At 38.1% G+C, this 17,412-nt stretch overlaps 1 pseudogene; it reads right to left on the bottom strand.

The window, feature by feature from the left end:
- Window positions 1-16,037: 16,037 nt before the first annotated feature.
- Window positions 16,038-16,898, bottom strand: LOC103077253 (zinc finger protein 708 pseudogene; annotated as a pseudogene).
- Between the last annotated feature and the right edge of the window lie 514 nt (window positions 16,899-17,412).

Genomic DNA, 17,412 nt, shown 5'->3' with positions numbered 1-17,412 from the left:
TCAAAAGAACAATCAGAAGGAAACCCTTTCAGAAAATTGATCCGCCAAAGTTTGAAATGCTTAAAAATAAACTGTCAGGTCTGTCTGTTTCCCCCTACACAACCCGTCAACCTCACCTCTGGCTTCTTATTTTCCAAACAGTAACAGCCGGGCATTCTTTCAAAAGGCTCCTTCTGAAGTGCCTTCTTTGTCAGGAGTATTGTAAACCCTGACCAAATATTTTATAAATTGGAGGGAGACCTGAATGGGGATAAAAGCCAACTAGTGCTCGCTTCTGCTCTGACACTTCCACCTACAGAGCTCTGAAATTTGGGTTAAGAGTGTGCTCCTTCTAAATTCAGTGTGACAATTTTAATTCTCACTATTTAGAAACATATACATGTGTGTGTGTGTGTGTATGTGTAGATATATATGCACATTCCTTGTTCATCCAGCATCCTATCCTAGATTTGAGCTTCTTTTTTCGGGTCCCTAGTAGAAATAGGCTCAAATAGTTTCAAACAGTTTTTGGTTGTTATTGTTGTTGTTTTCCCTAGAACATGTCCTTCTCAAAGGATTTCTCTATTATAATAAAGCCCTATAAATGGGAGTGTGTAGTCACCCATAAGTGGGGGTTTGTGCTCAAGTAACTTACTGGACGCCATGTGTCAAATCTGACATGTCAATAGGGATTATGTCCCAAAGTCCATATTAATCTGCCCAGAGGGATGTACTGTGACTTTGCAGTATCATTCCTGATATTAGAGTCTTCATCAAAGCACTTACAGGTAAGAGTTGGAAATCAACGAAGTTATTACGTGTTTCAACTAAGAAATCTACTTCTGAAGGGATCCTTCACCTCTCTAGTAGAAATAAGACACACGAAAAAATTTAAGTGGTGATAATTACTAGCTTTACAGAATGTCAGTAATTTATAACCTAAGGTTAGCTGGTGGGTTGATATTTCTGCCTATTTGTTTTAAATATGTGGGCCCTTGCATAAAAGGTGGTAATTAGCCATCCTTTTTGTAATTTCAGATTGGGTAGGACGAGCAAGTCCAACTGAAGAAATCCAGATCACATGTATCATCTTTAATTGAAGAGTGGTCTTGCCTCTGGTCTGGGTTAGAGATGCCTCAATGACAGTCCTAATGTTCTGTTGGGATTAAAAGGCTGACTAGTGGCATCCCCAGCCTGTATTGTAGCACATTCTCTGTCCTCTTTGGATAACCCTCATTATTTCTGTACTCCCTTCACGGAATTGCATATTTCTTAAATGACAGATCATGACTCACTCAATCATCTCTATATCTACGACACTGACTAACCTTGAAGTTTTGCCTGTGACAGCTGCTTAGTAAATGTCAGTTAAATACATAAAAGCCAAGAATGCTATGGGTAAGAAAATCATCACTGCAATTTTCTCTGACATCACCTCTCGCCTTCCATGAACAGAGCTTCTATAGCCCTAAATCTTCTACCCAGTTTGTTGTGGTTATTGATATTTGATACTCCTTTTTCTGGTACAACCAGTGAATCACCAAATAACACTGATCCCACATTTCTTTCTTCCTTCCCACATTTCTTTACATGATTGCTCTAATCCTCTGGTGTTAGGGTCAGAGACTTAAATTCTACTTCTTGCTCTTGTATTTTAAAAAACTGCATTGCTGTGGGCCAATTATTTACTTTCCCCACTTCCTTCCCCTACAAAAATAAAGAGGTATGATCATTAAAAAACGGACATCACTGTGATTCTGCATGTGAGTTTACATCTGGCTTCTAGAATGTGCTAGTCCTCTAAAAAGGTTGTGATTTTTCAGTCTTTATCCAAAAAAAAGCTTCTGTTTGCTAAAGTTCTCAAAGCTCTGGCTCTACTGCTTCATGGGTCTGAAGATACTCCCTCTTACTACGATTTATATCTTTAAATTGTGAGTATACCTTACACTGCTTTTTATCTATAGAAATCCTTTAAAACTCAGATTATTGGTTCTCCATTTGTTTCCAACGGAGGTAATAACAACTGAGACTACTTTTATTCTAACATCTTTATTGGAGTATAATTGCTTTACAATGTTGTGTTAGTTTCTGCTGTATAACAAAGGGAATCAGCTATACATATACATATATCCCCATAACCCTTCCCTCTTGTGTCTCCCTCCCACCCTCCCTATCCCACCCCTCTAGGTGGTCACAAAGCACCAAGCTGATCTCCATGTGTTATGCAGCTGCTTCCCACTAGCTATCTATTTTACATTTGGTAGTGTCTGTATGTCAATGCTACTCTCTCACTTCATCCCAGCTTACCCTCACCCCTCCCTGTGTCCTCAAGCCCGTTCTCTACGTCTGCGTCTTTATTCCTGTCTTGCCCCTAGGTTCATCAGAACCTTTTATTTTTTTTAAGATTCCATATATATGTGTTAGCATACGATATTTGTTTTTCTCTTTCTGACTTACTTCACTCTGTATGACAGACTCTACGTCCATCCACCTCACTGCAAATAACTCAATTTCATTTCTTTTATGGCTGAGTAATATTCCATAGTATATATGTGCCACATCTTCTTTATCCATTCATCTGTTGATGGACACCTAGGTTGCTTCCATGTCCTGGCTATTGTAAATAGTGCTGCAATGAACGTTGTGGTACATGACTCTTTTTGAATTCTGGTTTTCTCCAAGAGCAAACCCTGTGTTCTCTCCATCCCTCCCTCCACTCCCCTAGAGCACAGGTTAAGACAGACCAGCTTCTGGCCACTGGATGGATTGATTCTCATCCATCTCTTTGAGGGTCTGGTTTTATGCAGATGTCTTGGGTTCATATTCCTAAAGTATGGGCCAAAGCCTAGTCTTTAGACCCCACACAACTATTTACACTCTATCTCTTTCTCCCTTCCATAGAGCAATCCAAGCATCTGCTCATATTGTCTACTCTCATATTTCATTGCCTCTTTTTATGTTGGTTTTTGAGAATTTTCTTTACGTACCTATGAGTTAAGATACACATTTAAACTGATAGCTCTGTTGTAAACATTTCTTATTATTATTTTAAGTTATGAGTTAATTTACATATTTGAACACAGGTTTCCAAGTTGCTGTAGGTGGAATCTTCCAATAGCTTCTTAAGTAGTGTGATGCTTTATTTTCCCTTATTGGAGGACATCTGACATACCATGGTCACTATAATGATCTGAAAATATCATCTTAATCTACTCTGTGACCTCCAGGATAAAAGCAAAACATCTAGGCCAGTCATGTAGGACTCCCTACAAATCTTGCCCTATCCTTCCCTGTCAAGCTTACCTTTTAAGTCCTCTCCACAGGACCGTGCCTTCCCACTGCCTAGCCGTTGTGGATGATCCTGGGCATATCCAAAGTTACCTACATGTTTCAATATCTAGTCATTCTTAATGTTACCAACTCATTTAACAACTTAAAAGCAAAAATACCACGAGGGCCAACAGTGTCAAGGGCAAGGTAGCTAGTTTGCAACTTCTAGTTTGTAGAGTCTTGTGCTTGCTTGGATCTCTTCTTCATGCCTCTGTTATGCCAGACTGTACACTTACCAAAACTACACATTCCTTAAAGGTCACTGTCTGACTTATATTTCTTGTGTTTTCCTATTCACAAAGATAGGCATGAACACAGATCTTCAGAAACTATCCACTGAATTGAAGTATTTTCTTACTGGTTTCTAGTATTCCCCAAGTCTGAATAAAGCAGGTAGGGTAGAGAGTCCCCTGAAGAGAGTTTGATGGCAATATAGAATAAAAATTGGGTCCTCTAATTCTTCAAGAGGAAAAATAATACACTTTTCTCAGGTAGACCACGCCCTTATTAGACAAGTCAAAGTAATAGCAGCTGTAAGCGAGGGGAAAGGGTACAAGAATGAATTAGACATTTTAAGTTTTAAGATGACTTATAGCCTTGAGTTTTATGACAAAGCTCTGATTCCCTCTTAATTAATTTTAAAAGGAATCTTGTTGGCCTGAAGACTACCCATTTTGTATTAAAAAATGCGGATGTATTTCCTATTTATTTATTTTCTTGTCCTTCTGCCTTCCAAAACCATCTATCAGTGACAGTCAAAGGAGAGTCTTCTGAGAACAAATGTTCTGGGAATCTTTATATAGACAGCTGATAGAGAAAAGAAAGTCCTTGTAGCCTTCTAGCTTTAAGGGTATGCCCTTTTCCTAAGCAATCTTCACCACACCATTTTTCCCACAAAAGTTAAAAAAAAAGTCTACAGTTCCATACGAGGTTACATTACATGGCATAATACCTACACTTTCCTACAGTAATTTCTCTTCTGTGTTCTACTAAGCAGAGGACACTCACACTTATCCAGAAGAAAAAGGAATGGGATTTGAGATCTTTGATAACTGAGTCGTCAGTGGGTTTTTATGTGTTAACTTGGATGAGGAAAGATCCAGGTCACACGAGGCTACAACCACTGGGATTTAAGCGTAACTGTTCAGCTTTAAGAAGCTGAACTCTAAGATGATTGAAATTAGGATGATTCCCTTCTCACCCTGGGCTATTCTCCTCTCCCTTCATGCTGGCACTTGACAATGACTGAGCACACACAGGTTCTTCATAAATCCTTCACACGTGCTTCAGGGTTGCAAAGCTCCACAAGTGTGAAAATTTGCCCCTGTAAATGCATACACACATTCAGCCAAAATATACACGACTACTTTCCAAACAATTAGGCTACAGTGAAATATACTTGATGATACATATCTTCGGGGAATCAAATTCTTTCTTTGTCACCTTAGGGATATAAATTCTCTTACTGCCACAGCATCACCAAATAAGGTCACTGGAAGAGAATCCATCAGATAGTTACTTAGATATGTTGTTTTCATGTTGGAGTATAGATAAACTAAAATTTTAAGGTATGATCACATGTGCAAACATGACACTCTGTGTGTGTGAATGCATGTGCCTGCGTGCATGTGTTGTAATGTATCTTTCAATCTATTTGGGAAGATCACTTTTATTTTTTCTTTTTCTATCCTTTCCCTTTCTCTCTATAAAAGTTAGCACATGGGCTTCCCTGGTGGCACAGTGGTTGAGAGTCCGCCTGCCGATGCAGGGGACACGGGTTCATGCCCCGGACCAGGAAGATCCCACATGCCGCGAAGCGGCTGGGCCCGTGAGCCATGGCCGCTGAGCCTGTGCGTCCAGAGCCTGTGCTCCGCAATGGGAGAGGGCACAACAGTGAGAGGCCCACGTAACGCAAAAAAAAAAAAACAAACAAAAAAAGCTAGCATATGGTGAGAATCTGAAAACTATCAAGTGTTCATCAATTCACTCTCTCTAACTTCATTTTTTGGTTTTACCTTTCCACACCTACATACCTTCCATGTACCCTTTTGGGCCATTCCCTGGACATTCTGTGTTTGATGATATTTTGTGCCATTTTATCTGCTTAGGGATGCTTTTTCCCTTCTTTCTACTTTTTAATTCCCTTCTAGCATCCAAGTTGCAGCTCAAATAGCACCTCCTCTCTGAAGCCTTCCATGGTTTCACAAGCTGAGAAAGGCAATCTCTCCTGTATTTTCACAGCACTCTATAGATATATGTATTATAATAATGATCTTATCATATTTTAATTATGTGTTTGTGTATCTGCTCCCCCTTCCCCCAATTAGGCCACCAGTTCTTTAAGTGCAGGGCTTGACATAATAGCATGCACTAGATAAATGCTTGTTAAAAGATGGTGGGAATAAAGAATTGAATGAATAAATTAAATTAATAAAGAAAAAGCCAACCATATTCCTCCACTATTTTCAAGCATTTCTTTGACATCTTATAAAAATGTGTGTTTTTATTGAATATACACTCATGTTTTCAAAAATCAAAAAAAAAATTCATATTCAAGACCTGGGGAATTAATAGAAGAAAATTAATAGCTGGAGGGGAAAGTGTGGGTTCAGGGAACACAGAGTTTGCAGTCCAGGCAAAACGTAAATATATCTTAGCCTATTCTTTCAGGAGTGAGTGCCATAGGATGACCCCCATTGCTGTGTTATAATCATCAGAGACACATATTAAGTATAATCAAGGATACACAGGAAAAACAATCATTCCCCTTGCAAGTGAAAGATGCTTCTTTTGTAAAGGGCAGTTTAGAATCTCTAAGTAGAGAGCCTTGGTCAACATAATTATGTCAAAATATTTCAAGGTTCATTCAGGTGCTTGCTGGCAGAAGCTTTGACAGCAAGAGAGCTTTGACAGTCATTAAAGAAATAGAGCCACTTGTCTTGTTCCATTTATCTGTACAGGCACTTTGGAAAATGGCATACTACCAACTGAAACCATGATTGCTCATAAGCCTGCCACGTTCCACATTAATAGTGCTCTTGAAATTGTCAACAGGTGAGAAACAGGATAGCAGACGTATGAGAAGGCAACAAGAAGGCAACATATACGAATTTCATCCATGCATATCTGCCTTCTTTCCTTCCTTCCTTCCTCTTTTTTTCCCTTCCTCCTTCTCTCCTTCCCTTTCTTTTGTTTTCTTCATTTCTATCTCTAAGCCCTTACAGAGTGTCTGTTCAGTAATCTAGTTTGTAATGATAAACAGTGTATTTGTGATATACTCCCTGTGATCACAGAGATCACATGGTGGTAGAGGAGATTACAATGCAGATAACATGAGTATGAGGGTCATGATGTTGATGATATTAATAATAACAATTACAATCTTACTTAATCTCTACCAGATATTACGCTAGTAACTTTAGATTTTTACCACCTTCTACCTGTATTACTATGGACAAGCTACTTAACATCTGGAAGCCAGTTTCCTCATCTGTAAAATGAGATCATTGTGATAGGACTGATTTCAGATGGTTCTGATAACACTCAGCACAATATCTTGTACATGGCAGGCACTCCATAGTTGTTAACTCTTATTATCATTGTCATTGGTCTCCCACTTTGCAGATGAGAAAACTGAGCCTTAAAGAACTTAAGTAATGTGCTCATGAAATCAACAGTTGCAATGCATATGTGCTGAAATGGAGAAATGAACCATAAAGATGAGGCTAAAGAAATGACAGATTTATAGCACCAATCACCAGAATAGCAGATATACAACCAGCATTGAATTACCTCCAAATAACTGAATTTAACTATCACACATACACCCAGAGAGAATATTATTAGCTCCATTTTAAAGATGGACGTATCAGGTTTAGAAAGACAGTGACTTGACCATCAGAGTTAGTAAGTAGCTGAGCTGCATTGTTTCGACTTACAAGCCCAAGCTCTTTCTGGCACCCCACGCAGCCTGCACCAGAAAATGGCAATAGTTTAAATTCACACCTAGCTTTGGCAGCACTTGAGTCTGTTACAGATAGATAGCACTGAAATAATGGATTTTGCACAGTCTTCCTTGTAAATTAGCTTCCAGCCTTACTATAGTGTTCCTAAAGTTGATTTTTTGCTAAATGTTGCTTTATTACAGCAACACTATGTGTGGATTTAGTCCTTTCTGAAATGTCTTTTCCCCAGAGGCATATCAGCCAACAGTAACAGTAGCTATATTCAGCTGAGAGCACCAGATAACTGATTTATTTTGTCACTGGCACCTTTATGAGCTTCATTTGCTGGAGATGAGCTGGAAAAAAAAAATCCTGCCTTTCATTTCTTTCTAAAATCATGGCACTGAAAGGCTAAAGTACCAAAAGTGATCTTGAAGCCAAATTCTGAGTAGAGAAACATAATTATTTTAATGAGTACCATTGCTCAGTGAATCTGCATGGTGTTCAAGGTTTATAAGCAGTGAACTGAGAGCATCTCCAGTTCTCCAAGTGAATACACAGAAGCTGAGAAGCTGCCCTGCCGTCATTTCACTACCACCTGATGTCTGGTCCCCAAATTTCTTTCTCCTGCCTTTGATGCTACCTAAATGGGTATTTCCAATATTGAAACCCCCATGACAGCTTTAAAAAAAGGATAAAGCTTATAATGGTCTGAAATCCTTGTTACCTCTGGTGTTCTAGCTGAGAATTGTAGCTGAATAAGAGTGAACTTATGCATACTATAGGACGTAGAGAGCTCTTTAGTAATGCTTCATTGAACTGAACTTTATAGATATGTTGGTTGCTCTCACTCAGATGCTGAAACGGGAGATAATGTGGTTCAAAACTTGCGTTCCCCCCTCCCCAGACTGTTGGTGGGAATATAAGTTGGTGCAGCCACTACGGAACACAGTATGGAGGTTCCTTAAAAAACTAAAAATAGAGCTGTCATATGATCCTGCAATCCCACTCCTGGGCACATATTCAGACAAAACTCTAATTCAAAAGGAGGCATGCACCCCTATGTTCATAGCAGCACAATTCACAATAGCCAACACATGGAAACAACCTAAATGTCCATTGACAGAGGAATGGATAAAGAAAATGTGGTATATCAGCAAACATTTATTGAGCATCTACTATGAGCCAGGTACTTTTCTAGTGACTGGAAGACAGAACTGAACAAAACAAACTGAGACCCCCTACTCCCATGGGGCTTTTTAATCAAGTGGGATGACTCAGACAATAAACAAGGAAATTAGGGAAATAAATAGTACGTCAGTGGTAGTAAGTGCTATTGATTAAATCAAAGCAGGGAGAGGGTGCACATATGTGTCTGGGAACACATATTTTTAAATGGGGTGGCCAGAGAGGGATTCATCAGAGAGTAGAAACCTCGAAGAAATGAGGGGGTCATGTAGCTCTTTGGGGACTACTATGTGTTGAACCTTTAAAAAAGCTGTGTTGGTGTACTCACACCCAGTACCTCAGAATGTTACCTTATTTGGAGACAGGGTCTTTACAGAGTTAATCAAGTTAAAATGAGGTCTTTAGTGTGGGCCCTAATCCAGTATGACTGGTGTCCTTATCAGAAGAGGAAACAGGGATAGATACATAGAGGGAAAACAATGGGAAGAGACACAGGAAGCAGACAGCTATCTTTAAGCCAAGTAGAGAGCCCTGGGAGAGATCGTTCCCTCAATCTTGCTGACACCTTGATTTCAGACTTTTGGCCCCCCAGACTATGCAGTCATTTCCATTCTGAGCCAGCCAGTTTGTGGTACTTTGTTACGGCATCCTTAGCAAACTAATACAGGGGCAAAGAGAACAGTAAATGGGAAGGCAATGGGAGGGAGTATTCCTGATGTGCCCAGTGGTGATCAAGGGGGCAGTGACTGGCCGAGGGGAGAGTGTCTAGAGCCACTTAGTCCTAGTGTTTCACGGTTAGCAAAGTACTTTCATGTTAGTTTTTCATTTGCATTTTCCCACAGCTCTATGTAATAGATGATATGAGTGTGAGTAAACTACACGTATGTGTGAGAGTGTGCGCCCCCTGATCCCCAAAGGAGCTGAACCTCAGAGACTTCAATGCCTTCTGCAAAGCCACAGAGCTGGCCATTGACAAAGGCTTCCTTAAGCTGACAATATCTGACTCTAAATCAAGCGTTCCTTCTATACATCATGTGGGTTGAGTGAATATCTATTTCTTAAGCCATATTTGTCCTGATCAAAGCAACTCTTCCCTTCCCTCATTATCGATTATTAGATAGAATATGTTGTTCACAATACAATCAGGGGAGGATATAGTTTGATCAACCCACTATGCCTGAAATAATATTTTAAGACTGCCCTGGCTATTCTACAACAACTACAATATCATCTTAATTGCATTTGAGACAACCATGAGTACAAACAGGATGAACCACCTTTCCTTTTCCCCTGTGGTGTGCACAGGTACAGAGAATAGGTCTTGTAATAAACTGGTTGGGTTATGTGTGGAAAAGGACAGCAATGCCATCTTATCTTGGAGTCCAACCACAGGACCTAAACAAATTTCTGTCCAGAGCTTATGGACAGATTGGTGTTCAGATGTGTGTATAAGAAAAATGAACCACATTTTGGAAACAGAATCAATCAACGATTAATCAGCCATGTTTAGGAAATAGAGTAGGGCATTCCCAGTTCTGGGAGAATTGGTACACGCTTATCAGCTTCTTCATATGATAGTCACCACTTTGTGACTAGTAGTGTATGAAACTCTGATGACTTCATGGAAATAGCATCAACGGGTAAAGTGAAAACCAGGGACTCAGTGAACTAAATATTGAGAGGAAAAAAGTAGAAATATATGGGGGGGGGGGAAGCAGTTAAACGCTGTTGAATCTATTACATCATATAATTGCAGGCCATAATTGCATTACGTAATACGTAGATGCTAATGATATTGTAGTGAATTATATCAGAGTATAAACTCATTATTGTTGAAATATGTATTATATGAAAATGTTAACTGACAAAATGAAAGACATGCTGTCGATTTTATAATAACAATGGAATGACCATGTTTTGAATCTAATTATCATCTTCTCATGTCTCCCCAAGACACCTAGAACTTTAATTGAATAATAATAATGACATGCCTATAAAGCTAATAAGTTACAGATATCAAGGGACCTGATGTGGAAATTAGGCAGCTAGAGGTCAACAAGCTTATTCACTCTAAATTAGTTAATATGCATTATTAAATAATATTAATTAGATAATTTAATAATGATACTGAAGCAGACTTTAACGCTTAGCCCAGTGCTTAGCCTTGATCCCATGTCTGCCTCTCCTTTAAAATCAGTCTTTTTCTCTCCTCTGATTTGCAGGCTTATCCAGATTTCACCTCCAATGCATTCCCTTTCAGAATGAGGAGACCAACTCTGATGTAACTAAAGTTTATTTATGTTTCCATACTTTACAGTCAGTCTCATAATGATCTTTCCTAAGAAAAGGAAACAAATGGTCTATGCATTACAAACACAACCAACAAAATGCTCTTTAATGTCCTGCCAGCCTCCAGACTAATTGACACTCTTACTTGCATAAGTGGAGAAGCAGGAAGTACAGAGAGACAGATGGGTGAATATCAATTGATGTTCATAAACCTGAACAATGCTGTTTGCATTCATCATTCCAGCTTCTCAAACAGCAAGTATTATTTACAGTATATCACAACCCAGCAGTGACACATAGAGTACCCTTTGGGCACAGGCTCACTGTCATTGCCCTTGATTTACCTGCATGGTAAGGCCCACCACGGTGTTATTCATATTACATAGCTTGCAGCTGAGGGAAACTTTAAATGTGGGGTGGAAAAGAAAATTTTTTTAAAAAGACCAAAAAGAGGCCTATCCTGCTCCCAGTTGTGGTTGAAGTTGGGAAAAAATCTGCTTCAGTTAATACTTATTTACAAAGAGGTATCACTTCCACATTGTAGAATGTTGACTTACAGAGTCTGTCAAGTATGTTTAACTCAAAGAAAGCAAGTAGAAATAAACTCTCATTGCTGTTGTGACTTTTCGAGCGGTCAGTCATCTGCCATATAGGGAGGACTAGAGAGATCTCAATATGCCTGCCTGGCCTGGCTTCCTTCTTCCCCAATCTAGCTTAGCCTTTGAAATCCTGTATTCATGTCACACCATGTTAAAACGTTAATAGGTCTGTCTTAGTCAGTTCAGGCTAATGTAATAAAAATCCATAGACTGCGTGGTTAAATAACAGAAATGTCTGTTCTGTAGGCTGGGATGTCCAAAATCAAGGGACCAGCTGATTTGCTTTCTGGTGAGGGCCCTCTTCTTAGTTTGCCAGAGGGATGCCTTCTTGCTATAACCTCATGTGGCTGAGAAAGAGATCATCTCATATTTTTAAGAATAAGGGTACTAATTCCATTCGTGAGGCCTCCACCCTCATGACCTAATTATCATCCAAAGCCCCCACCTTCAAATATCATCACATTGGGGATTAAGGCTTTAATATCAGAATTTTAGGGGGTCACAACTATTCATTTCAAAGCAAGATCCCTCTGAAAATCCAAATGTATTACTTGGTTCTAGAACTTGCATTATAAGATCTATGGTTGAATGGCTAAAATGGGAACTCAGGAGCCAAGAGATACACACACAAGTTATGGCTCTATCACAAACAGAATTTTGAATTTAAGCAGAACATTTCCCCTCCCTCCACTTCCTTTGCTCATCTATAAAATGAATAGCAAGGTTGAATGAAATAATCTCAAAGGTTTCTTCCTGTCCCAACACTCCAAGATTCTATGCACTGTTAAGTTAATTTTAAATCTTTAAGAGAATAGAAAGAGAAGTCACATTTAATTGCCATCTGCTATATGCCAGATATTCTCTTCAAGGAGTTTTAAATGAGTTAACTCATTTAGGTTAGTCCTTGCTTGGGACTCTCTTCCCCTACATATCACAAGGCTAAGTCGCATTCTGCCTTCCCATCTTTTCTCACATGTCAGTCTGTTGTTCCATACTCCATATTCCTGATCTGCCTCAATCTCATCAATTTCCTATAAGTCTGCTTGCATTATAAATTATCATTTGATTTACTTGTGTATTATTTTTACTGTTTATTATCTCTTTCCATCTGTTGGAAAGTAGGCTTCACAAACTGTAGGGCTCCTGTTTTAAAATTGAGGTCTAATTGACATAAAACATTATACTAGTTTCAGACGTACAACATAATGATATATTTGGGACTGATTTTATATATATATATATATATATATATATATATATATAACTGATCAAACTCCAGTGCTTAGAAGTGTGCCTGACTCAGAGAAGGAGCCTATGACGGTTAATTTTATGTATCAACTTGACTAGACCATAGTACCCATATATTCAGTGAAACATTGAATGTTGTGGAGATACTATTTAGATGAGATTAACATTTACATCAGTAGACTTTGAGTAAAGCAGATCACCTTCCACAATGTAGGTGAGTCTCATCCAATCAGCTGAAGGCCTGAAAAAAAAAAGATCTCACTGAGAAAGAGAGAATTCTATCAGCAGACTGCCTTCAATTGAGTTGCAACATCAACTCTTCCCTGGGCTTCCAGCCTGCTGGCCTACCCTGCAGATTTTGGACTTGCCAGCCTCTACAACTGCATGAACCATTCCTTAAAATAAATCCTTTTCAAGAGAATGAAAAGGCAAGTCAAAAACCAGGAGAAGATATTTTCAAAAGACATGTCTGATAAAGGACAGTTATCTAAAATATACAAAGAACTCTTAACTCAACAATTAGAAAATAAACAAACAAACAGTTAAAAAATAAGCAAAAGACCTGAACAGACACCTAACCAAAGAAGAAGATATACAGATGGCAATTAAGCATATGAAAAGATGCTCTACATCATGTTTCATCAGTGAAATGCAAACTGAAACAACAATGACATATCACTACACACCTACTAGAATGGCCAAAATCCAGAGCACTGACAACACTAAATGCTGGAGAGAATATGGAGCAGTAGGAACTCTCATCCATTGCTGGTGAGAAATGCAAAATAGTACAGCCACATTGGAAGACATTTTGGAAGTTTCTTACAAAATGAAATATACTTTTATCCTACGATCCAGCAATTGCACTCCTTGGTATTTATCCAAAAGTGTTGAAAACTATGTCCACGAAAAAACTTGTACATGGATGTTTACAGCAACTTATTCATAATTCCCAAACTTGGAAGCAACTAAGATGTCCTTCAGTAGGTGAATGGATATATAAACTGAGGTATATTCGGGCAATAGAATATTATTCAGTGCTAAAAAGAAATGAGCTATCAAGTCGTGAAAAGACCTGGAGGAAGCTTAAATGGATATTACTAAGTGAAAGAAGCCAATCTGAAAGTCTACATGATATATGATTCCAACTCTATGATATTCTGGAAAAGTCAAAATTATGGAGATGGTAAAAAGATCAGTTGTTGCCAGGGGATGGGGAGTGGAGGGATGAATAGGTGGAGCATAGAGAATTTTCAGGGCAGTGAAACTACTCTGTATGATACTATAATGGTAGACACATGTCACTATAATTTTGTGCAAACACATAGAATGTACAACACCAAGAGTGAACTCTAATGTAAACTATGAACTTTGGGTGATAATGAGTCAATGTAGGTTCATCAAATGTTATAAATGTATCACTCTGATGGGGGATGTTGATCAATGAGGAAGGTTATGCCTACAGGGGTACAGGGGTGTATGGGAACTCTACTTTTTGCTCAATTTTGCTGTGAACTAAAACTCCTCTAAAGAAATAGAGTCTATTAAAAATAATAAATAAATAAATAAAAATAAATAAATATTTTTCTATACAGACTACTGGTTCTGTTTCACTGGAGAATCCTAACAGAAAGCTCAAAATATATTTGTTGAATGGATGAATGTGTCCCCAAGCACTCTTTGAGGAAAATGAAACTGAGAAAAGTTAAGGGACTTGCTTAAGGACATACAGCCACCCAACAAAGATGGGATTTGATCCTAGTTGCTTCCAAAGCCTAAGCCCTGGCTCTCTCCTGATCATCTCTCTTGATCATCATCCAAAGTCTGATGGAAAGAGAGCCCAAGATAAACTTGTTGGAATCTTGAACTGTGGAAAAGATATGCTATTAAGGAGCCCTCCCAGTATGGGGAACTCTTCCAGAGCCTTCTCCATCATCAGGCCCATAAGGGCACCCGATGTCCAGTAGACACGAATGTTTCAGATGCTACTATATATGAGGCCAACTTCACAGACAGCTCCATAGCTTCCCTAGTCAGAAAGAGTAACATATCATAGAACATCCACCTTAGTAAAAGATGGCTATTTCCTTGTTTTAAACCAATAATCTTAAACAATGTGTTTTCTTATTATGAAAATGGGTCCAAACTTATACCGATTTTAATGTGAAAACAACAGTTTATGTAATATGTGTCCCTTATCATTCTAAAATATGTTAATCTCTTTTTTCACATCTCTAAGACTACATGTTTCATATAAGTCCTGATGTACCAGCCAACAAATCCTGAGAGCAATAATCACTTTAGTCTTGATAAATAAAAATAAAAAGAAATAAAATACGTCAGATTTTGATGATGAAGATTTTAATGCCTATATCTGCACATTAAAATGCTTAGAAGCAGTGAAAATATATGTATCAACAATTTTTTGGAGGAATACATTTAAAAGTCTTTATATTCAAATGCTATTGTATATAACCTCACATCCAGGAGAACTTTTAATATCTCTCTAGATTATTGAAATGACATGATTTTCAGTTAAAAAAGACTCTGACAGTATCTTTTTCTCTGTCATCACTATCATAGAAACTATATTGTTTATAAAACTGTTAGCAATCGTGATACTGTCTATACTGCCAGAGGGGATTCTGTGCCACACCAACTAAAAACAGATCTAGTCATTTATAAATAACATCTTACAGAATAGGGAGGACCTAAAAACTTCAAATGTAAAGGAACAACACATTTCAGGAACCTTTCAACTAACCCTTAAATATTTGGAGCTTTTTTTTTTTTTTTCTGAGAGTTGAATTATATTAAATTTTATTTTCAAATAATGTCAATATAAATAAGGATACAATGATAATAATTATACCTGTCAAACATCTCTCCCCTTGATCCTGTGATCCATACTAACAAATAATTTTTCTAAGTGTTTTAATTTTTGATTATTTTCTATAATATCTTGATTTAAAGTGATACCAGAAAAGAGTTATTGACTAAATGCTATCTACTATGAATTCTCTGATACTTATTTAGATCTGATTTTTTTTTTTTTTTTTTTTTTTTTGCGTTACGCGGGCCTCTCACTGTTGTGGCCTCTCCTGCTGTGGAGCACAGGCTCCGACGCACAGGCCCAGCGGCCATGGCCCACGGGTCCAGCTGCTCTGCGGCATGTGGGTTCTTCCCGGACCGGGGCACGAACCCGCGTCCCCTGCACCGGCAGGCGGACTCCCAACCACTGCGCCACCAGGGAAGCCCTAGATCTGATTTTTTAATTAAATACTTTCCTACATTGTTTTACATCATCAAACATTCTTCCCAGTATGAACTCTCTGGCATTTTCTAATGTGTATGTTTAGGACAAATGTCATTCATCACTTATTACATTTGTAGGGTCTCTCTCCACCATGCACTTTCTGATGTTGAGTGAGGTGACAGCTCACTTAAAGGCTTTGTCACATTACCTATATTTGTAAGGATTTTCTGCAGTATGAATTATCTTATGTCGAATAAGGTTTGAGTGGCAATCAAAAGCTTTGCCACATTCTTTACATTTGAAAGGTTTCTCTCCAATGTGAGATCTCTGATGCTGAGTAAAATATGAATGCCTGTTAAAGGCTTTGCCACATTCTGTACATTTTTATAGTTTCTTCTCAGTATGAATTATCTCATGACGGGTAAGATTCGAGTGGCAGTTAAAGGCTTTGCCACATTCTTTACATTTATAAGGTTTCTCTCCAGTATGAATTAGCTGAGCAAGATATGAACGTCTGTTAAAGGTTTTGCCACATTCCATACATTTGTAAGGCTTCTCTGCAGTATGAATTCTCTGATGTCGAGCAAGGCTTGAGTGTCGGTTAAAGGCTTTGCCACATTCTTCACATCTGTAATGCTTCCCTGCAGTATGGATTTCCCTATGTCTATTTAGATTTAATAATTGATTAAGGACTTTCCCACGTGTATTACACTTGTAACGTTCCTCCCTAGCATGAATACTCGGATGTTGAGTAACTCTGGACGACTGGTTAAAAACTTTACCACATTCACTAAATTTGTAATTATTTTCTCCAATATGGATATTCTTATATGTAATAAGATTTGAGCTTTGATAAAAGACATTTCTACATTCATTCCCTTTATAATGGTTCTCTGAAAATTGAGTTCTCTGATGTTTCATGAGACTTGAGTCTTGGTCAAAGTTAGTCCCAGATTCAATGTATGGATAGATTCTTGCTCCATTATAAATACTGTTGTAATTATTGAAGACAGAGCTCTCACTTAAGGCCTCACTCGTTTGATTACATGTGTAAGGTTGCTCCATATTATCTATACTGTAATACCCATTGAATGATGATGGTTGGATAAAGACTCCCCCATTATTATCAACATTACAGATATTGGAAGAGGGAGAAAATATTTGTTGGTTGAAAAATAATGAGCCCTTGCTAAAGGATCTCTCCAACTGGTCATAATGAGATTGTTTTCCTTCATTTTTATATCTCTGGCTTTCAGACATGTTTGAATGACTGTTTAATTCAAACCTATACTCATAATGGTTTGAATGATTATTTGTAGCATGTTTCATGTGGTTGTACTGTTTGCTACAATACAATCTTCTCCAACGGGCATATGCAAATTTCACTTTTAAATTTGCTATTCAATCAATAATGAGATACTATAATTCTCTGGTGATAATTTTTTTTTTTTTAAGTATAATGTGCAGTGAAATAGGAATCTACTACCCTGCTAAGGAGAGCATAATTTGATGCAACCTTACTGGAAACAATTTGATATTAGGTATCCAGTCCTAAAGTGAGTTCATACCATTTGAACTA

Source organism: Lipotes vexillifer, unplaced genomic scaffold (genome assembly GCF_000442215.2).
Source record: "Lipotes vexillifer unplaced genomic scaffold, Lipotes_vexillifer_v1.1 scaffold1733, whole genome shotgun sequence".
In the NCBI taxonomy this organism is placed as follows: Eukaryota; Metazoa; Chordata; class Mammalia; order Artiodactyla; family Lipotidae; genus Lipotes; species Lipotes vexillifer.
Note: the sequence above shows the minus strand (reverse complement) of the source record. Positions and strands in the feature narration are given on the sequence as shown.